At 36.6% G+C, this 24,320-nt stretch overlaps 1 protein-coding gene and 1 non-coding gene across 2 annotated transcripts in view; both read right to left on the bottom strand.

Annotated features, from left to right (window-relative positions):
- Positions 1–24,320, bottom strand: part of FAM83B (family with sequence similarity 83 member B) — a 60,921-nt gene that overhangs the window by 30,053 nt on the left and 6,548 nt on the right. The window lies entirely within an intron of this gene.
- LOC118001662 lies at positions 14,775–14,881 on the bottom strand. The gene has a single exon (XR_004676771.1). It is a non-coding gene; the product is annotated as a U6 spliceosomal RNA (small nuclear RNA).

The following is a 24,320-nucleotide window of genomic DNA, read 5'->3' as shown; positions in this document are numbered from 1 at the left end:
AGAGAAAATACAGTAAACCAGCACTCTAAAAAATTCTGTCTTAATGAGACTTATTTCTGCCCGAGTGAACAATGGGTTACACGTATAAAAGGTTTTGGACATCACTAGTAAAGTAATAGAAGTAAAATGAAGAGAACAATCTTAAATCTTTTTTTTTTTTTAAAGATTTTATTTATTTATTTGACAGAGAGAGAGAGAGTGAGAGCAGGAACACAAGCAGGAGGAGTGGGAGAGCGAGAAGGAGGCTTCCTGCCAAGCAGGGAGCCCGATGTGGGACTCGATCCCAGGACCCTGGGATCATGACCTGAGCCGAAGGCAGACGCTTAACGACTGAGCCACCCAGGCGCCCGAGAACAATCTTAAATCTTACTCTTATACAATATAAGGGAGGTCTGCCTAGAATTCTGCAGTCTTTTTATCTTAAGACAAACGCAAAAGTATTGGAAATTGTCAAAAGCAAAATGACTGTAATTAAGAAGGGCATGTGTAGCCTCTCCGATAACCAAGACAAACTAATTAGAATTCTCAGAAATACTATTATCACAAGAGAGTTGAAGACTCTCAGGATAGACCTGGACAATTCCCACTAATGCGTCCCTAGATAAGACAAAATTCCATCTAGGGATCAGACTTCCAAAATTTCTACTTCTGGAAGTTAGTAGAGTCAAAACAATGGAAATATGATCCAAAATTACTAAAAGTGAATTCATGATTTATAGACTCACATATGCCTCTGAAATAGAAATGTAGGTGCATTTGGGGACACGGTCTTCCAATTTCAGAGTCAACATCACGAAACACAATTACTCTGCTATCTCACAACATGCAGTTTGATTTCAGTGTCAGAAGCAAAGCACAGAGATACAGAAAACAATGTTCAATCCCAAAAGGCAATCCCTTTGCCATGAGTGAGATGAAATAAACAACTGTCCTGAAAGTGATTCAGGCAAATGGTGGCACAATCACATATTACGAATGCAAATAAAGTCAGTCTTATCCTCCCTAAATAAGAAAGACCCAAGGATGGGAAGACAGCTGACCTCTGAAGACTGGAAAAGGAGGCAGGAGAGGGACTCCTGAAAAAAAAAATACAGTCTCAAATTAGCTACTTGCCATACAAATGACACACCTGTCACTAAACAACATCAACCTGTCAGCGTTAAAGTGCTTAATTACCTTAAATTACTTCTTTATCAAGTTGGTTAATAAAAATGATCTGAATGTAAAATACTGACTTCTCTTCAAAGTCATTCCAAGGTAAAACTTAGTATCACCTCAACAGCGTGACTTCAACCAGCAACTGTTCCTTCTTTTGTTTCAGTATTAAAAGAACGGATAAACGAAGCAAGGCTATTTTTATAAGAACCTATGTGTTATTTCATTAATTATCTCTATCATGGCAATGTTGTGTCACCACAGCCTTTTTAAAAGCTTCTTTCAGTGAGTATGTGATGTGTTACGTCTTCTTTCATTGGACAGGAAAGTCTTTAACATAATTGTTTCAGGGGATAAGACCATCACCTCTTTGCCTTATTGTAACAGGCTTTTACCATATTTGTTTCAAGTCATAATAATATACAATTTTTTATAAAGGTGAGCCACACTAAACCTGATACAATTTTGCTTACTGAGATACTGTGTTGAGTTAGGCATCTGCCAAATTCCCTAGTTCCTATGATGTTTCCAGTCTAGGAAAACATGGTTAATGTATTAAGAGGAGGGCAACAGATTTCAAGGATAACCTTAAAAAAAAAAAAAGCAGGATCAATATAAATTATATTCTGAGACATTTATCATCTTTAACCTTCAGACTTGTTGTTTTTAGACTACTCAAGAATCCTGATTTGGCTAGATATATAGACAGATCCCCAGTTCTTTCTACATATGTGTCCATAATAGCTTTTGTTGCCAGCAACTCAGCAAAGTTGACTCGTGTCAAAGAACAGTCATGTTCCATTGAAGAAATTTAAATTCTGACCTATGATGCCCTTTAATGTCTGAATACACAATTAACATTCTTTTGAATGGTGAGTATATCGGTGCCTGGTGTTATTTAGCAGTTACACATGTAAACAGAGTTCCTGTGGTCTTGCATCCGTATTTCCCAGCCATTCTTACTAAGTAGAATGAGTGGTCTATCATGCTCACTTTTGGCATCTCTCACTTCCTTGTAAAAGGGACATATGTGAGGTTTACCACCATTTAGCTAGAAGCAGAGTCGGTTCAGCCTTCCTATGTCAAGCATTTTATTTACTATGTATATGTGTTACAGGTATTTATGCATATATTGTCAATGATATGTCCCTTTTTCTCCCCTTAGTCATCAATATTTACTTGATTAACAGAAAAGACAGAATCTGTAACACCAAAATTATTATTTTATAAATGCTTCATTTTGAGTATGTGAAAATATAAAAGGCAAATATGAAACAAAAGTGATATCAACCACTGACTCCTTTTTCAATAGTACTCTCATTTTTTCTGCCCTAATATTCTTCCAGAATAACAAACTCTCGTCAAGGAAAAGCTGTCTTTACACACGGCGATTCCTACTGTGTCCGAGAAGAATGAACAGTCTGAAAAGGCCCCCAGAGACTCTGATACGCTGCCATGGTGGGATGAGGTTGGGAGTGCCTCACTCTCTTCCGATCACTCCACCCCACTGAAAGGCAATGATCTAAAGATAGATAAATTCTACGTTCTTGCTTTCAAGTTGCCTTGTAATTTACATGAGGATACTAAGAGCTGCAAAGCCCCACCATTAAGCTGAAGTATGCTATAATAATTATTACATTAATACCTTCATGTACATAATTACATTTTGCACACAAGTACACATTTTCACAAAATTCTAGTCAATTTTAAATGTGATACTGCATTTTATAATCATTCATAAACTGTGCATCATGGAATAAACTATTTTAACCTGTTTCATGTATAGGTTTTATTTTTGTCTGTTTATACCTGAATCATTTCATTATGAATCATTTCATTATGATTAAAAAGTGTGCTCTGGGTCATTTGGCCCCTGGAGTTCAACTTATCTTCAGTCACCAATGAACCCTTGAAAAGCATTCCATTTGGCAATTTCCACTAGCTTTTGAACCAACTACTGACAGAACCAGGTAGAGTGCTGGAATATTGTGTATTTTGATTCAGGCACAGAGTTGCCGCATTTACTACTACATCCTAAAATCACAGTGTAAATCATATTTGCTTGTGGTTTTTAAAATGCTTAAGAGAGAAATATTTAGGAAAACCTGGAACCTATTCTCTCATTCACATAAATGCTGTACATAAGGTCTGTTTAAAATACAATAATAAGGCCACTTGTTCTAGTCATCATTTTGATTTAAGCAAGATGCTGGACATTTACTATGTGCTCAGAATTTTAAAGTATACCTTTAAAATTTATTGAGGGCTTCCAAGTCTAGTTGGAGAAACAGAGGCATAAACAAAGATGTGGATCATGGCATGAGTAAGTGCTACAAAGATGTGCACGTGAGCATGGAAGGCAATACTGAACTAACGTGGGAAGTTTAGGAAATGCTTAGCAGAGAAGACATGTTAATTAAAACTTGAAGGTTAAGAAGAAATTAGCAGGAAGGAACACTGCAGGAGAACAGACAGATAAGAGGTTCTTAAAACAGTATGGGCAAGAGACCACGCAAGCCTGAAGTAGAGCAGATGGCACTCGGGACAGAAGAGATAAAACCAATTTAGCATACGTTGGTGAGACAATCAACAGGTCTTGATAAAAATTTTAAATGGGGGTAAAAGAAGGTATATGGGAGAGGGAAGAGTTAACAAAAACGGATTTCAAAAACGGAAAATAGGTTACTATTTTCAATTCATGTTAAGATGGTGATACCATTATCCTAGTGAGAAAATACAAATGCAATATCCAATTCGTAAGAAGGGTAGAGATAAAGAGTTCAGTTGGGCAAATACTAAGTTTGGGGTGCAGCAGGCACTCAGATGGAAATGTCCAGAAGACAGTGATTGTGAACTAATGATAGGCAGCAATTCATTCTTTCTGCTTCTGTCCCAATTCTCAACAAGTAACAAATGACCTACAAGACCAGCCATCTCCATGTTTGAGTCTCCGCACAAAGTATAGAGAATACCCAAGCCTGCTTCCCACCTGAACACAGCTAGTGATGAGTCTCCCAAGGATTCCTATTATTCCTGCAGAGTCTTGGGGTTGGCAGAAAATTCTTTTCTGAGCTATAGGCCGCTTTGGAGGAGAAGAGCAACTGAGGACAGCAATAGGCCAGTTAGAAAATGCCAGAACCTTCTTGTTCATCTCCGGCATTAATTCCCAGGGGATATATACAGAAATCCATGTTGGTTCCTTGGAAATGCTACTTAAGCAAAAAAAAAAAAAAAAAGTAGCTAAAACATCCAAAGGGGTAGGGAGAACATAACATAACATTAGCCACTCTAAGAAAGGCCAACCTGAATAGAAAAAGGAAAAGTATGTAAGGGATAGCATGATTTTGAGAATGTCTGATAAGGCTGGGTAAAAATGTATACTAATTCAGATATTTTCCCAGGTCTTCTCTTTGGCACAGACAATTGTTTTACTTGATTACACTACAACACTGAAATTGGACAGGCATTATTTCTATTTTATACATGCCTAATCCCTCCCTGCTTGCCAAAAGCATTGCTGTGAACTGAGCTGCTCAATTCTTCTTCGGTCAGATAGCTTAGTGTTACTTCCATGTCTTTTTTACTGTCATATTATCCTCCTAGTCCAGGAAAAAAAAAAAAAAAAGTTACTAAGAAGTTCCAGAATATAAATCTACCAAACAAAAGCTTAAACTCTTTGACCTGAATTTGACAGCTAACTTAACAGTTAGGTTTTTGTGTTCTTTTGTATTTTTCCAGACATCTGCAGAATTTTTCAGATGGAAATTATTAGGATTTCTGTCAAAAGTTCTAAGAAAATTTCCTTAACCCTCTGCCCCTCTATTCTATTCATAGAGAACGCAATATTACATAAGTAAATGCCAGAAATTTTGACTTTACTTAAGAGCTTTCTAAGATTTAAACTACCCAGAATACATAATAATACAATCAAGGCTTTCATTATCAGCATTATAAATATTATTTTAGATTAATCATGGTACCCATAGCTGTGTCCCATCTGTGGGACTATCTACTATCCAGATTTTACTGTTGTGGTTTTCTCATTAGGTCACGTAGCAGGTTACTGCCACACCAGTGTAGAAGCAGAATTAGCAGGTAAAGCTATCCCAGGTCTGTTAGAGGGTAGTAAGTAGCCTAAAGGGTCTGAGGGAGAGGACATGCGAAGGAATGGATGCAGTGTTGAATAGAAAATTAAATGAAGTATTAATAACAACAGAGAAGACTCAAGTGAAGAAAATACAGAGACAACTTTGAACTAAATACTAACAGTCAGGATGGCATCAAATGTATTTTTATATTATTTTGCATTTCCTATTTTTTCCAGCTGAATCTAGGCTTGACTATAATATTCAATTGTGTTTAATTTTTAACAGATATACTTGATTTTTACTAAAGAGAAGTTCCTTCCAAGGATCCTGGCTAACATACACAGTAATTTTCCTGATAGTTGTAGAAATGTGACTTTAAGTACCAAAATATGTTTGTTGCTTTGTCCTATCAATTTTAAATGGAAAACATTCTTACATAGAGAACAATCTTCCTTGACTTTTCAAGCATAGTATACCGAATATAATTTAAATCTGGAATTATTTAAAGATTTCTAAGACAATGGCAATTTATTTTTTTTAATGTATAAACAGTTATTTTAATTTAATAAACAGTTAAATGTACCATAATCGTAAGAATATCGCAGAAGAGCCATAGTTTGGATCACTGGTCTCCCTTTTCACAGGGAGATAATAAATGTTCATGAGTCGAAAACAACTGGGTATAAGTCTCAGGACTGCCTGCCTGCCTTCCCCCCCTCCTTTTTTTATTTCTTATCTTCTGTCTTTTGGATGTGTTATAGGGTACTTGCAGAATTCTTATAAAGGGATTCATTGTTTGCCTATCATAATATAGAGTAAATATTTTCAATGTCAATAAATAAACATGATATATATATAATCTTAAAGCAATCAAAAATACTATTAGTGCTAATAAATGAATTCAGCAATGGTACAGGATAAAAAAAATTACGGTGAAAATGTATATTTATTGACAATGGCAATTTAGAAGGTTGTTGACAGCGCCAGTCACTACATTTTAGGGCCTTAACTGCTAAGGCTCATGGTATTCTTGTTCTGCTTCCTACTGTTTTTCTCTTGCTATCAAGATATCAAACTAATCTTTCCTCTTCTTGTCAGTACGGCTCCTTGTATTCTAATTTAGTAGTTGTAACCTGATCTGGGTTGGGAAAGATTAGGGAGTTTAATTGTGTGTGAAATAAAGATAAATAGGCTCTGGAGGACGCCCAGGTGGTTGCTACACCAAAAAGCTGTAGTTTATGGTCATGTCTATACTGGCTATTTTAGGGCTGATTCATTGATCTCTTGGTTCTCTGAATCATTCTAGATGCTATAAACAGGCAGCCGAATCTTGAAAGGCAACACGTTAGGCATATACTTTTGGTTTAAGCAATTGATAAAGTATTTTTTTTTAAAGATTTTATTTATTTATTTGAGAGAGAGAATGAGATAGAGAGAGCATGAGAGGGGGGAGGGTCAGAGGGAGAAGCAGACTCCCTGCCGAGCAGTGAGCCCGATGCGGGACTCGATCCAGGGACTCCAGGATCATGACCTGAGCCGAAGGCAGTCGCTTAACCAACTGAGCCACCCGGGTGCCCAAGCAATTGATAAAGTATTTTAACCAAAGATTTTTTTAAAAATATGCCACGTTATCGGTTATTGGTTTTAAAACCCATTTTCTCTAATTTAGTTGAAGTGTCTCTCAATAGAAACAACCATTATACACAATACATACAACCACACAACGTTAAAACTATGAACGTAAACTTCACATGCTCGCTGTTAGAACAGGTGTTGCTTGGGTTATGTGAGTGTGTATTAACATTCTCTGATGAAACAACTGTGTTTGAACACATACTGCTTGTGAAAGTAAAAGCCAGAACCACAAACTGGCACATCTACCTGAGGAAAGAAAAGGTACACATATGTTACAAAGGCAGTCTCAAGGAAGTAAAAAGACCCACGTATAATAGAATTTTATGCAAGGCTAAAATGAGAAGGACTGAAGGGGCCTTTTACCCTCCCCTTTACCTTCCCAAGAATAGGCTTGCTCCAGTCAAACCAAAACTTGTTCTCTCCCAGCTCAGGAGTGATCATTTCTTCAATAGCTCTTTGTAATGCTCATTCTCACCCTTCCAGTATTTGGAAATTACTGTTGTTATTGTTTTCCCAGATCCCTTCTGAGTTACAAAGTCTACAACAATAGAGTATTTGTAATCCTTTGGCTGTAAGTCATAGAGAGGTTCCAGTCTTCCATCTACCATGTGTATCAGCTGCTAATCTTGGTCAAATTACTTAACTTCTTGAAATCTCAGTTTATCTGAAAAAATGGAAAAATAAAACATGCCTATGGTGTTTTTGAGGATCCAATGAAATACTCTTTTAGTCACAGGGCACCAGACCTAGCACGTGGTAAAAGCGAAGTCGGCAGAACTACAATTCAGAGCCAGTCTGGATCCAGAGTCCATGCTCAAAACCGTTGCCTGAAGCCGCCACGGACACTTGCATGTTCTGAACTTTCTTTCTCTCCGAAAGGAAAATGTCAAATTTGTCCCTGCTCATTTCTAATACATTTCTGGCCAAACAAAACCATTCTCCACTAGAATCCTAAATTTCAAGGGCCTGTACCCCTTCCAAACTTAAGGAAGAGGCTTTGTATTTTATTCCAGTCAAAAACAAAAATGTTAATTCAAACACCAGATGGTTGAGGACAAACCCCCGTAGAGTTCTGTTTCTTAGCTTCCCTAAGATGACACATATTCTTAATTAAAATCTCTTCAAGTATGTTCTCTCACATATTAGATACCTGCATAAACCAGATTATATCTGTCCATTATTTTTTTGGTATATGTGGTTTTTTTAAAGATTTTATTTACTTATTTGACAGAGAGATAGCGAGAGCAGGAACACAAGCAGGGGGAGTGGGAGAGGGAGAACAGGCTTCCCGCCGAGCAGGGAGCCCGATGCGGGACTCGATCCCAGGACCCTGGGATCATGACCTGAGCCGAAGGCAGATGCTTAACGACTGAGCCACCCAGGCGCCCTTGGTATATGTGTTTTTTATTGGCAGACATCACACACATAAGTTACAGAAAGTGGATTGTCATCCTAAATAAAATCAAGACATTCATCAGAATCCAATAGACTACTTATACCATCTACTAATTATGAGATTTAAAAAAATGCTTCTAGGACTTGAGAGTTTGCAAATTCTTGGTAGATCCATTGCTTCCTGAATTTAAATATGGAACACCTGGGAGAGTCACTTAAAGCAGTGGACACCACAGTCATCGAAGGCCACCAGCTGCATATACTACAGAATTAATGTGATTAAAGAGCAAAGGCCACACTGTTAAATACGAGCCTAGAAAGAACTCTTCTCCCTCACCCTTAAACTAACCCTCTACAAATATAAATGTCCAAATGGAAAAGAAGAGTTTCCTTGGTGGCATAATTAAAGAGGACTGTTCTCTGACCACCATAAAACATACTGATTCAGGTTAAAATAAGATGACAAAATACCAATTATCTTTTAGCACTTGTAACACTTAAAGTGATTAGATTGTCAAATCACTTCCAGAATGGAGAAGTAGGATGGCTATAGTCATAAATATTGAGGGCTCACACATATAAATGTCCACTACAAAGTACTTTTTAAGATTCCTTTTTATATTTCTTTGCATATAAGTGTTATCAAAGAAGAATCCTTGGTGCTAAACTTTACGTTTTTATAAAAAAGAATCACTTTCCATCTATATTACTCTGTGCAAGTATTCAACCTCAGAATTTAATTTAGAAATTGGCCCTGTAACTTGTAACTTGATTTAGTAGAATTACAGTATTTTAATTGGTTCATGGATGTTGAATATAACATAATTGGAAATATGAAACTTACGATGCTGAGAATGTCTTTTAAGAACCACCAGGTGATGGTAAACAATTATATCTAGAATCTCTTAAGACATAAAGTGTTGTTACTGAATTGATACAGAAATTTGGTTCATATCTTAAGCTCTATTTACATAGTTATTAAACAGTTCAGACTTGTAAAAATTTGCCCTAATTCACCAAAGTATAAAATTTGTTGATGAGTAACTACAATACAAATAAACAGTGTCAAGGAACACGTCAGTGGTATAAATGAAGAGAATTCTAAGGAGGACTCTCATCTCATTAGCAGACATCAGGCTTCCTGTGTTGGTTATCTATCACTGCATAGCAAATTACCCCCCAAATTTAGTGGCTTAAAGTAACATATGTTTATTATCTCATAGTTTATGTGGTTGAAAACTTTGAGAGCAGCTTAACTGAGTGGTTCTGACTCAAGAGTCAAAGGTTGTGGTCATCTGGAATTGGCTGGTACGGCGTATCTGCTTCCAAGACACTTCACTTACATGTCTGTTGGTAGGAGGTCTTATTTCCTCACCCCTTGGGCTTACCTATAAACTGCTGAGTGACCTCAAGTCACAGAAGCTGGCTTCCCCAGAGAAAGTATTAAAGGGAGCAAGGAATGAGCATTATGTCTTTTGTAACCTGGTCACATCATCACTTCAGCCATGTTGTTTTCATTAGAAGGGAGTCACTAAGTACAGTCCACACAGAACTGGGTAAGATGAGAGGGAGAAGAATCATATGTGATTCCAAAGTATGATGGCCTCAGTGTCTAAGAAAGTGATGATGCCTTTCACCGAGAGATGACAGGAGGGAAAGTATAGTGAAGTTCATAAATTTCTAGCTGTTACTTTGAACATATTGCGTCAGGAGTCCCATTGGCCACACAGGTAAAGATGCCGCCGGATGGTCAGCTAGAATTAAAGACCAATGTTCAGAAGACAGGCCAGCCCAGAGTCATAAATAGCAATGGTAGCCGAAGGTGTGAAGTAGAAGGCAGCACTAAGGAATAAAATGCACAGAGAGGACAGACCCAAGGAGAAAAATCTTTGAAACATTCCCTTTCAGGAAACATTAAGAAACAACAGTTAAAGGTACAGGAAAAGAATAGAGAAATATCATAGAAACTAATGGCAAGAGAATTAAAAGTTGACACTAGCTGACAGCAAAGCGGAAGAAACTGAGGGTGACTAAAAGGTCGCCAGTGTGTCTCAACCACACAGACAACAGCGACCTATAGAGGAGAAGAACGGAAGAGAAATCCAGACTGTAGGAATGGGAGGAAAGAAAAATAAGGAAGTACAGACACTTGATGGAAACTATTTCTTAAGGAAGTATAATGGTTAAAACATAAGAGATAAAAAAATGGTAGAAGAAATGATAGCAGGATGGAGGCAAGCAATTCTCTCTAGAGCAGTGCTATACTGGAAAGCAGAAATGAAACACTCATAAATACAAATTAAAGGTATAAAAACCAAAGTAATAGCTTCTCCCATTCTGTAGGTTGCCTTTTCATTTTGTTGACTGTTTCCTTCACTGTGCAATAGCTTTTTATTTTGATGTAGTCCCGGTAGTTTAGTTTTTGCTTTTGTTTCCCTTGCCTGAGGAGACATATCCAGAAAGATGTTACTATGGCCAATGCCAAAGAAATAACTGCCTCTGCTCTCTTCTAGGAGTTTTATGGTTTCAGGTCATATACTGAGGTCTTTAATCCATGTTGAGTTTATGTTTGTGTATGGTGTAAGAAGGTGGGCCAGTTTCATTTGTTGGGTGTGTAGCTCTCCAGCTTTCCCAGCACCATTGATTTTAGAGACTGTCTTTTCCTTATTGCATATCCTTGCCTCCTTTGTTGTAGATTAATTAACCATATAAGTGTGGGTTTATTCCTGGGCTCTATTTTGTTCCACTGATCTATTTTTGTACCAGTACCTTACTGTTTGGATTACTACAGCTTTGTAGTGTATCTTGAAGTCTGAGATTGTGATACCCCAGCTTTGTTCTTCTTTCTCCATATTGCTTTGGCTATTCAGAATTTTTTGTGGTTCCATACAAATTTTAGCATTATTTTTTCTAGTGTTGTGGAAAATGTTATTGGTATTTTGATAGGTATTGCACTGAACCTATAGATTGCTTTGGGTACTATGAACATTTTAACAATATTAATTCTTCCAATCCACGAGCATGGAACACCTTTCCATTTGCTTGTATCACCTTCAATTTCTCTCATCAATGTTTTATAGTTTAGAGTACAGGCAGATCTTTCACCTCCTTGGCTAAGTTTATTATTTTTGGTGCAAATGTAAATAGAACGGTTTTCTTAATTTCTCCTTCTGCCACTTCATTACTACTGTATAGAAACACAACTGATTTCTAGGTACTAATTTTATATCCTGCAACTTTACTGAATTCATTTATTATTTCTAATAGTTTTTGCATATGATATATCCAATAAAGGGTTAGTACCCAAAATATATAAAGTAATATATAATAATAATCCAATTAAAAATGGGCCAGAGGACCTGAATAGACATTTTTACAAAAACAAAACAAAACAAAACAAAACACACAGATAGCTAAGTGACACATGAAAAGATACTCAACATCACTAATCATCAGGGAAATGCAAATCAAAACCACAATGAGGTATCACCTCACATCTGTTAGAATGGCTAGAATCAAAAAGACAAGAAATAGCAAGTGATGGCAAGGATGTGGAGAAAAAGGAACCTTTCTGCACTCTTGGTAGGGATGTAAATTAGTACAGCCACTGTAGAAAACAGTATGAAGGTTCCTCAAAAAACTAAAAATAGAAATACCATAGGATCTAATCATTCCACTACTGGATATTTACCCAAAGAAAATGAAAACACTAATTTGAAAAGATATATGCATCCCTATGTTTATTGCAGCAGTATTTACAATTGCCAAGATATGCAATCAGCTCAAATGTCTGTCAATAAGGTAAATGGATAAAGATGTGGTATATATATATATATACAATGGAATATTACTCATCCATAAAAAAGGATGAGATGTCGCCATTTAGGACAACATGGATGGACCTAGAGGATATTATGCAAAGTAAAATAAATCAAAGAGAAAAGGACAAATATCATATGATGTTATCTATATGTGGAATCTAAAAAACAAATGAATAAAACACAAAGAATCAGACCTATAAATACAGGGAACAAACTGATAGTTGGTGGGGGGTGCAAATGAGTGAAGGGGACTGGGAGATACAGGTTTCCAGTTATGGAATGAATAAGGGTCATGGAAATAAAAAGACACAGCAGGGGTGCCTGGGTGGCTCAGTTGGTTAAGTGTCTGCCTTCGGCTCAGGTCATAACCTTAGGGTCCTGGGATCGAGCCCCACATTGGGCTCGTTGCTCATTGGGGAGCCTGCTTCTCCCTCTCCCTCTGCCGCTCCCCCTGCTTGTTTTCTCTTTCTCTCAAATAAATAGATAAAATCTTAAAAAAAAAAAAAAAAGACACAGCATAGAAAATATAGTCAGTGATGTTGTAACCTGTATTGTGACTGATGGTAGCTACACTTCTTGTGGTGAGCATCACATGACGTACACAGTCCTTGATTCACTATGTTGTACACCTGAAACTAATCTAACATCATGTGTCAACTATAGTAAAAAACAAAAACAAAAATCAAAGTAATAGAATATCAGGGGTGTGGGTCAAGAGCAGAGATTTTTTTTTTCCTCTGAAGAAAACAGATTAGAAGAGAGGGTAGCATTTGAGGTGGAAGAGCTGGAAACTCAAAGGCATTCACCTAGAAAGTCCCCAGTTGGGAAGGAAGCTTTGGGGATTTTATCAAAGCAGCCGTTGGCATTTGAGAACAAAGATATTCAGTCCAGTTTTAAATGTTAAGCCCCATGATAAATGCGTAATTTAAAAAAAAAATTGTTATCACTGTTTCTTCTCAGTTAATACGACCACATGAGTTGAGTATATTGTTACATAGTTATAGCAATCTGTACCAGTTTCTTCAGTAGTAACCAGGGGGAAAAAATGGACTTTTTTTACTTCTGGTGTTGAGGGGAGTAACACGAGTAACAAGTGAGTGCATTCTCTGGGTCACATTTCCTGAAATATTATTTTAAATAATTGTTTGACCTCTCAATTTCTTTGATATCACCTTTAAAAATAAAACAGTGTGCTCCATTCAATACGTGCCCTCTTTAATACCCATCACCAGGATGGAGCACTGGGTGTTATACGTAAACAATGAATCATGAACACTACATCAAAAACTAATGATGTAATGTATGGTGATTAACATAACATAACAAAATAAAATTTAAAAAAAAAAACAGTGTGTTTACTATACTGGAATTATTAATTTAAATAAACCAAAAAATAAAAAATAAATAAATAAATAAAACAGTGTGGACGCATATACTTATGTGAAACTAAGCTCTGGGAAATCTGTGACTTTGAGCTCCAGGGATTTTGCTACTGTGAAACTATGTAAATAAATCCTAAAACCTATGTTGATTGAATCAGAATTGGTCTACTTTTACAAAAACATAAAGTGGCAGCTGACAGGGCAATCTTTTATTTTAGGAATGAGCTGCATGTTTTTTTAAATTGGACTGTTAACTGAAATAAACTATTTGGAATGTAACTTACAAAGAGAAAGATTAGTATACTTGGCTCAATGAACACATTTACTGTTTGAATGTGGCAAATGTTTTTGGAAAAAAGATGAAGTAAACATACACTTGAAAAAAATTAATATTACAGTTTCCCAAACATGTTTTCTAGAACACAACTGTAAAGAACATAATGCTATAAAATTCTTGTTTTTGGTTTCACTCAGGGTTGCTTTCATCTTCATGTTTTGAATAGATTATGGCATTATATACTTCTGTTTAAAAAAATAAGTTTAACTGAAACAGTTAAAATATAAAAGTTATATATATAAAGTACTATTACTAAATTATATATGGCTGTATATGATATTTGTGACATATAGAGTTAATTTTTTAAGACTTTAAACCTAAGAGCATGTAAGCCCTATTAAGTTTCCCAGTTAAACATTTGTAAGTGTTTTTCAAGGACTTGCAGGTCTCTAATATTTTAAACATGCAAAACTGTACCTATCCCCTCATATATACACATGAATGTCCATCCTTACATAGGTAGCATATCTATACCTAACATATTCTTACATGTATATTATTTTGAGTAGTACTCTAAGCACAAGAATTTATCATCTATAGCTTATACAGACAAAATTTCTTTGGAATACTGGTTAAAATAATGAGTTTCATGACATGCATTATACAGAGAAATGTTGACAAAGTAAGGGCATGGGAAGTTAAAATAAGACACAGGATGGTTTCCATTCATAAAAATATTGGAAATGCTCAAAAGAAGAATAAAATAAAACTAGGCTTTAACTGATTCACTGAATGGTTAATATCTATATTTTTGTACTAGACAGAAATTCTAAATATTTTTTTCTAAACATTTAAATAGTGATAGCTTATCATTTTTAAAAATTTTTATTTAAATTTTGGTTAGTTAACATACAGTGTAATATTGGTTTCAGGAGTAGAATTCAGTGATTCATCACTTACATATAACACCCCGGTGCTCATCACAACAAATGCCTTCCTTAAGGCCCATCCCCCATCCAGCAAAATTATGGAATGCTTCATGAATCTATATGTCATTCTTGCACAGGGACCATGCTAATCTTCTCTGTATCATTCTAATTTTAGTATATGTGCTGCTGAAGTGAACACTATCAATGGTTTTTATTTTAAACTCCTTTAATATGTATCTGATATGTGTGCTATTTTTTTCTTAAATTCACCTACAGATTTTGTGATATTTAATCATCCTAATACATTCAAAATAAAATAAAAGGGATTTCTCTAATGATAATTTTATTAGACCAACTCTCCTACTGGAAATAAGGTCCAGAAAAGAATAATTAAGGCAGCCAGTATTTGTGGGGCCAAGATCATAGATAGAAGAGAAATAACAAAGTAAGACAAATTTTTCCTGCCACTTTTTCACCTAACAGTTACACATTTGCCAATTCAGAGCAAGGCACTGGTAGCAAGGTAAGATATGGTGAAGACCTTCCAGTAATCTCAGAGGGATAGAGAAAACAAACAAAACTGGAGGCCAGTACCACAAAGGCAAAACGGACTCAATAACCCCTTATCACAGAGCAAAGGGAATCACAATAAAGTGAACTCAAGATTCCTTGTGGTATTGCCCTTAAGACACTTGCCAAATCCTAAATTTCTCACTGAGTAAAAGGGTAAGAAACCAAGCAGAAGGAAGTTGGTAAGAGGGGAAAAAGCTTAAGAATGTTTTTGACAATCACATTGGAGTTCAGATTCTTCTAAGAAAAAGGCCCCTGTAAACACCTTCAATGTTTAAAGGAAATTCCACAAGTGTTACCCTAAGAGTAAGGGAAAACTGGAGATAGACCACTATTCTGAAAGACTAAATCTCAGCCTCATTATATCTCAATCCCTATTTGGAATATGAGGATCTAATCTTACTTTAGCTGTCGACCCAAAGAAAACTAAATCCTGTCTAAAGGAGATTACCTCTGCAATTTTTTTATACTAAATATCCAGCATTCAATCAAAAAATACCAAGCACATGAGAAGACAGAACCAAATGAACAAACACCAAGAGAAAAAACAAACAACAGAAACAGACTTATAGGTGATCCAGATATTGGTATTATCATAAACAGACTTTAAAGTAACTGTTATTTAGGCATTCAAGAATTACATGACTGAAAAATACCAATACCAAAATTAAGAAATCAGTGGACGAGTTTAATAGTAAATAATACTCAAATGAAGAAGGGACAGTAACTTAAGGATAACTATATAGAAAATACCCAGAATGAAGTACAAAGAAAGTTATGGAAATTACAAAAATGAGTATGAAATTTATATGGGATGTTTTAAATAAAGAAACAAAGATGTATGTCATACCTCTAATTAGAATTCCTAGAAGAGGAGAACTAGAATAAGGCAGAAGTAATATTTGAAGAGATGCCAGCTGAGATATTTAAACAACAGGAATACATTAAGACACAGACTCAAGAAGCTTTAATATGTCCAAGAGAAAAAAAAAATGAAAAATACATACTCATGTAGTTACATCATATTAAAGCTACTGAAAATGAGAGAAGAAAATCTTAAAATAGAAAAAAACACATTATCTTTAAACAAACATTAAAAGTCAGTTGACTTTACAATTAAAATGAGTTTAAGAAAAAATTCCATAGGAAGCACTATTCATATTTCATGTTATATCCAACATTGTAATGGAAGACCTAGCAATGTGATAAGATAATCAAAAACTTTGAAAATTAAATGAGAAAATAAAACTCATTATTTATAGATCTGATGATACAGGTAGAAAATTCCAAATAATCTATATACAAAGTACTGGATTGAATAAGTCAATTTACCAAGTCATTGGACCCAAGTCAAAACACACACACACACACACACACACACACAATTCTATATACTAGTAAAGAAGACAAAAAAAAAATTAGAACAAAAAACTTTTAAGGTATCAAGAAGGGATATACCTTGTTCATGGATTGGATGATTCAATATTGTAAAGTCCAATTCTTTTCAAACTGTTCTACGTAATGTCAATGAAAATCTCAGATTTTTTTTTTTTTTTAATTGACAAGATGATTTTAAAATTCCTACAGAAAAGCAGAGGATTTAGAATAGCCAGGGCAATACTGGGAGAAAAAAACGAAAACAACAGAGGACTTACACTACTAAACAAAGAGATTTACTATAAAGCTATGGTAACTAAAATACTTTGGTCTTGGCACAAGGATAGAAAATAGATCATCAGAACAGAGACCAGAAATACACCAGTATATATAAGTGGTTACATGATTTAGGGCAATAGTGACACTGTAGTACAGCATGGAAAGGATGATTTGCCAATTAAAGGTGCTGGGTCAACTAGATCTTCGTACAAACATTAACATGGACCCTGACCTCACATCATACATGTAAGTCAATACTGGAAGGATTTGTATACCCAAATATGAAAGATAAAATAAAACTTCTAAAAGCCAATAAATCTTAGGATAGGCGAATATTTTCTCCAAGAAACTCTGAAATAGCTAACCTTAAAAGATTGGGCTATGTTAAAATGAAGAACTTCTGTTTATCAAAAAAATACCATTACCAGGGTGAAAAAGTAAGCCATAGAAGATATTTGCAATATAGGTATCTAACAAAGAATTCATATACAGCAAAGAAAAAGATTACAAATCAATTTTAAAAAATAATGTTGCATTGTGATAGATGGTAACTACATTTGTCATGGTGAGCATTGAGCAATGTATAGAACTGTTGAATCAATATGTTGTATACCTGAAACAAAGACATTGTACGTTAATTATATTTCAATTAAAAATATGAATCTAATCTTAAAAAGAAAATAACCCAGTTGTTTTTTCTTTAAGAGAGAAAAGAATAATAATCCTGAACCCTATGACAGAATGGAGAATACAGCTCATCTAAAATCAAAGGACAAGTACAAAGTGGCAATATCACAGGAGGTGACTCATCATTAAGAAGGGTTTTTAAAAACTGAATAGGAGACAATACAGAAAAGGATTCTTCAAATAGGGAAATAACCATTACAAGATTAAGAAGGAATAAGTTACCATGGAATGTCCAGAAAATGGCAATTGAAGCAACATAACATAAAAAAGTCTGATTAATGGAGGGGCGCCTGGGTGGCTCAGTCGGTTGAGCGTCTAACTTGATTTGGCTTAGGTCATGATCTTGGGGTCATAGGGTAGGGCCCCACACTGAGCTCCTTGCTCAGTGCTGAGTCTATTTGTCCCTCTCCCTCTGCTCCCCTCCCCCCCAGCCCTTCTCATGTGCACATGCTCTCTCTAATAAATAAATACATAAAATCTTAAAAAAAAAAGTCTGGTAATGGAAATTGAGAAGCCTGAATACTATCTGTCCTAATAGTTACTAATCATTTGGGTGACTTCAGACTTTCAGATTTTCTCAATTTCCAACAGCCCATTTGTAAAAAGACTACATGGTTCATGATTATTATTATTTTTTTTTTTTTTCAGTAACTGCTCCAGGATTTCAGCAGGCTTTAATAGGACTACTATGACACAGATACTGATTTTTTTTTTTCATGATTATGGATTTTCCAGTAGCACATATTGGATTGATATTTAGCCAAATGACAATATTTTTGCTTTTCACATTTATTTACTTGTTTAAAATATCTGTTTGAATTCTTAAGGGGGAAACTGAAAGGTAATTATTAATAAGAAATTAATACAGTCCAAAGGAAAGTGTTGGTGTGTGAAAAAAAATGTGTACTGATTTTTTTCTGCTTTTAAAGCTTTGTGAGTCAACTAATTATGGAGTGTCTAATGATTACATAAAAACAGTTATGAAGCATTGTTCCTTTCTAAAGGAATATTACCATGAGACTCTCGTCATATCAGCGCTGGTGTACCAAGGAATGACAGAAGGGGTAAGGTTGGGTGGGGGGAGCAGGGATCTACCCTGGTGAGGAGCAGCATATCATCAGTGACATTATTTACAACTGCCAGCATATGGTGTAATAAAAAAGCAGACTGCCTTTTAGTAAATCTTATGTTGTTTTAAATTCCCTAGAGATAATGAACTTCTTTATTACCTGCATCCAGGGCAGGCAGCTCCCACTGTTCCTGCTTTGTGATGCCATTGCTTATCAGTACAGGAAATCAATTATTTTATTATGGGAAAAATCCTAAGTGAAAAAAGTAGGAGACATTTTTATACATAATTTCAAGTAGGATCTCAAGTATATTACATATAAACATTCTATTTCAGAGATCTACAGAAGGTGTTAAAATGCATACACACACCCTTGTGTGCACATATACTTCTCTATCCATCTATTTCTCTTACAGGGAAGAAAATATCTAGATTTTATTTCCTTATCTCTGTCCTGTATTTTTCCCTATTTCATGACCTCCTACCAGCCATAACCACTGAACTGATTTGAAAGACCTCCACAACTGGATCTCAATCTACCTCTCCCACCAACCCATGCCTTCCTTTTCTTCAAACCCACTCTCCTCACTCCACATCCCCTACTATGTGAAAATGCCAAATTTATCCACCCAAATGACCTGTGAAAATAGTGACCTCCCAAGTGACAACTTCCCAGTGTCTTATTCTGTCTTTCACTCACCTGACCCAGCATATGAGAGTTGCTAAATAATTGCCTTTGGGAGGTTCCACATCTCAGCAGGTTATGTAAGCTCCTGCTTTATCAGGTCCTGGGTCAGCATCCAGCCAGTCTTTTTTTTTTTTTTTTAAAGATTTTATTTATTTATTTGACAGAGAGAGTGAGAGAGGGAACACAAGCAGGGGGAGTGGGAGAGGGAGAAGCAGGCTTCCCGCAGAGGAGAGAGCCCGATATGGGACTCGATCCCAGGACCCTGGGACCATGACCCGAGCCGAAGGCAGTTGCTTAACAACTGAGCCACCCAGGCGCCCCAGCCAGTCAGTCTTCTTATCTCTCACTCCATTCGCTCATTACTTTGTATCCGAATCTTATGTAAGTTACTTTCCATCCCTCACCTACGCCCTCAGGATCAGGACTGATCTCCAAGTCCAGTCTGTGTTTGGATTCAAATGTGATCCCTAATGTCTACTCAGACATGTCTGTAGGTCTTGGTGGCTAGGTTACTGGTCAACCATCCTGGGGAAGTGGTGAAAATAGGAACTTCCAGGCCTCTGTAACCTGGTCTCTGTGCTTCCTGATTCCAACTCTCTGATGACCGACGCCACCCTCAAATGACAATGCCATCGTTCCAATTGCTCAGGCCAAAAATTTTGGAGTAACTCTTTAACTTATTTCACACCGACATTTACTGTCTTCAAAATATGTCCAAAAACTAACCATCACTGCTGCCATCCCGACCATTTAATGTATCATCGTCTCGTACTTGAATTATTTTCAGAGCCTCTGATGTGCTTATTCTTGAGCCCTATAGTCAATTTTCAATATTGCAGCCAGATGTATCCTTTAATATAGCATATTTGAAATTGATTGTGTCTTTGTTTTGCTCAAAATTCTCCAGTGGCTCCCTATTTTACATAGAGTATATAAGCCAAGATCCTTATAATAGCTCATGCGGCCCTCCATGTTACTTCTCTGAACCCACCTATGCATCTCCCCTCTTTCCTGGGTCCAGCAACTGGCATCCTTAATGGCATCCTCTAACAAACAGGAAGTCATGTTCCTGCCCTAAAGCTTACCCTACGTCTAGCCTACTCTGCCGCAAAAAGATGCTGTCTCATTTCCTCTTTCCTCAACTGTCGCTTTCTTGATGAGGTATACTCTGAGCGCCCTATTTAAAATGCAGACTAACACCACCATCACTCTCAATCCTCCTGACCCAACCTATTTGTGCTTTGTTTTCTTTTTCTCCATACCACTCCTCATTTATTATGCTTATTATCTACCTCATTTGTATGTAAGCTCCATTCAAAGGCAGGGTTTCCTATGTACTTTACCCTCTTATGTATCCACAGAATTTAGAACAGTACGTGACATACAGTAGGCACTAAATATTTGCTTGAATGAATGAACACCCTGTCATATTTTTTACCCATAAAGTTGGCCAAAGATTGACTGATCCCCCCCTCACAGTTGAAGCCTGAAGAGACCAAAGGACAGCTTCGTTATCTGACTGCCCCTTCTCTTACTTCTTCAAATTTCCCCTGCATTTAAACTCGAGATTCCATTTCTTTTTAGTGCCTCCTGATATAGTCTGCAACCTAGATGCTACATCTCATCAACTCAATCACAACCTTCTGTCAGTGGCAGAGAGGTTCCTGTGACCTCTAATAGCAAGCCCACAATGGCTTCCTACGTGGTTCATTTAGAAACCAGTGCTTCCACGTCTCCACCATCTAGTTTGAATCCTAGAGCCTCTCAATCGTATCTTCTAATACCTTCACTTAGGAATAGGCTGTCATCACTACTTTCCAATTACGATCATTTTGGAGGCATGCCTATCACAAAAAAAGCAGATTATCCACCAGTAAAATATGGATGATAAAAAGTACATAAGTCACAGGGTAGTTGTGAAGGTCACTTTAAGGTCATGCATGTAAAGTACTTAGCACAGTGCCCGACACATACGCACTCAGTAAATATTACCTGATACTGTTACTAGATTACATAATATAAATCCATTACTCAAAACCAGATCCCACTTTTAGTCCTGATGATAAAAGCCAACAATTTTTTCTCAAGATAATTTGAAGAGTTACTAGTTTAAAAAAAAGAATAATTAATATAAATGTATACACCACATGATGAATCTGTGGCAACTATAGAAGGGCAGGCAGAACCCTTTAAATACAAAATGTCAGTCTGGTGTTACAGCCCTCATCATCTCAAAAAGGCTCCCGCAGCAAACCCCCATTACATTTTACAACTCATTAGAAGGACAGATAAGTAAAGGACAGTTATATCCTCTTAGTCTCATGAAAGTTAACTTTTGATAAGATGCCTCAGTGTGCACTTGAGGTCCTAAATTTATCTCATTTAGCTGCAAGGTATGTTTCATTTATTAGATTTTTAAACAAGAATGCCTACAAAGTCAAGTTATCTTCCCTTTGCCCATGTTTTTTTCACTCCCTGCTGGAATACCACATGCCTTCTTCCCCTCTGCAGTGTTATTTTTCTAGCTTGGCTCTAAAGGGATCTGAGTCTGGGCACCTGGGTGGCTCAGTCGGTTAGGCGTCTGCCTTTGGCTCAGGTCCTGGGATCCTGAGATCCTGGGATGGAGTCCAGTATTGGGCTCCTTGCTGGGTGCGGAGTCTGCTTCTCCCTCTGCCTGCCACTCCCCCTGCTTGTGCTCTCTCTCTCTGACAAATCAATAAATCAATCAATAAATGTGTATGTGTCATGCTTGACATGTCAACTATCTCAACTCTATCCTCACAAGGAGCCCATGGAGTATTAGCATCGCCATTTTACAGATGGGAAAAATAAAGCTCAGAGAGGTTGTAGTATGATAGCTAATACAAACAGCTATTTGAACTGGGATTCAACCCAGCTCTAACTGACTCCAAGATTCAGAGCCTTCATACCATTCCCTGAAGCCTCTTTAAAAAAGAACATTATTCGAATTTGGGTAATTTAAAAAGAGAGCGAGAGAGAGAGAAGTTACAGTGTTTTGTCCATACATGTTTTCAAGTCAACTAAGGAAGCCCATAACCTGATCGTGCAATAAGGTCTGAGTCCCTGCATGGTGCCTTCTTTCCTCTCCCCTCCAGTAAGTAATTGTGTTAAAAACTGTATACTTAGTATCATCAGAGTTACTGCTAATAGTAGAAGAAGGGAGTAGGTAAATGAACTGAGAAGAATGTGCAATGTGTTACCTCCCTGTAGAGCACCAGGAGCTCAGTGGAGAAAGTGGATTCCCCTACAGACACAACAACAGTTAGCACAGCAATTTTAACAAGATACCGCTCTCTCTCTCACACATATACACAATGTGTGTGTGTGTGTGTGTATATGTATATGTATGTATGTATGTATATATATATATATATATATATATATATATATATATATATATATGAACATGTAATACATTTTAGAGAAGAGGTATTCAAATTAATGCCACAGGATAAAAAATGTCATTAAATCTGACTACACAAAAAAAACATTTCCTGGAAAAAACTAATTTTTTTTTTAATTTTATTTTTTTATTTACTTGACAGAGAGAGAGATAGCAAGAGCAGGAATACAAGCAGAGGGAGTGAAAGAGGGAGAAGCAGGCCTCCTGCCCAGCAAGGAGCCCGATGCGGGACTCGATCCCAGGACCCTGGGATCATGACCTGAGCCGAAGGCAGACGCTTAACGACTGAGCCACCCAGGCGCCCCTGGAAAAAACTAATTTTGACTCAAGTTCAATGAAAGTATTCACAGTGAGAGTTGCAACGGGGGGGCAGAGAGGAAATTCTTAATAAAAATCGGGAACATCAGGGCAGTGATGATCCTAGCCTAATAAAGGCACTGATAAATACATCAATATCACTTTGCTGGGAAGGATATGATCACAAAGTCATGCAGATGGAAGTGACACACTGTAACACAAAAAAATTATTCATATAATGGACTAATTCAGCAAGGAGTATAACATATTGAAATAATCTTGAATTGGGAAGCACTATTAGAGATCTGGACAGGAACATTAGATTCAAAAAAAAACACTGAAAGGCTTTGCTTCCTGTCTTTCACTACATAAATGAAGATACCTGGGGAGGTACAATGACCTGTTCAATCTCTAACTAGTTAGTGGTAGACCCCTGATAATAGAGCCTCTAGTCTAGTACTACCTTTATAATGCCAGGCAAATCCCAGGATAAGCCCCATCATCTGTTCACCTTCCCATCTGTGGCCATGGGCCAGTTGGTGGTTAATGTTTCTCAGTATTACTAATAGCTCCCCTGGCCATATCTGCCACACCCAACAGCAGTGACTCAGGAGAGGTAGTATAAAACACCTCAGGAACTACTCTGCCCTAATTCTCACTAGATTCATGCTTCTGTGTCTTCTTGAGTCCCTATTTCACAAGAGTAAGATTCATACCTCACAGAAGCAGCTAGCCTAGAATAAGGAAACAGATGAAAATAGCATTCTGGGTAAGCATTCACATATTCAAAACTATCAGAAATCATAACTTTATGGATAATTACCAAGAGGCCAGAAGAAAAATTACTTTAATGAAAGATGACTTTTTAAAGTAATTAGAGAGGATACTTTCATGAGAGGTGTTCACAGTAATTAGGAATACATGCATATATCATCTTGGGAACACCTCTTGAGAGACAAGTAATTACCTGGGAAAAGTCTTGCTAGACGCTATCAGATTATATAAAGTTCACCCAAATATAAGTATGGCAACCACATAGGGAAAAATAGGAAGGAGTTAGAAAAAAGAGCCAGTCAATAAAAATATGGCCCACTTAGGGCACAAGTAAGAAGTTATTTCTAACTGGATTTTCCCAATGGAAAATTCTCTAATAACAAAATAAGCATACAAAGAAAAAACAAACAAATGGAAAAAGCAAGAAAACAAATCGACAGATGACTGGATAAAGAAGATGTGGTATATATATA

Source organism: Mirounga leonina, unplaced genomic scaffold, assembly GCF_011800145.1.
Source record: "Mirounga leonina isolate KUSES-001 unplaced genomic scaffold, KU_Mleo_1.0 Mir_53, whole genome shotgun sequence".
NCBI classification, from domain to species: Eukaryota; Metazoa; Chordata; class Mammalia; order Carnivora; family Phocidae; genus Mirounga; species Mirounga leonina.
The sequence above is the reverse complement of the archived record's forward strand: the minus strand, read 5'-3'. Positions and strand labels throughout refer to the sequence as shown.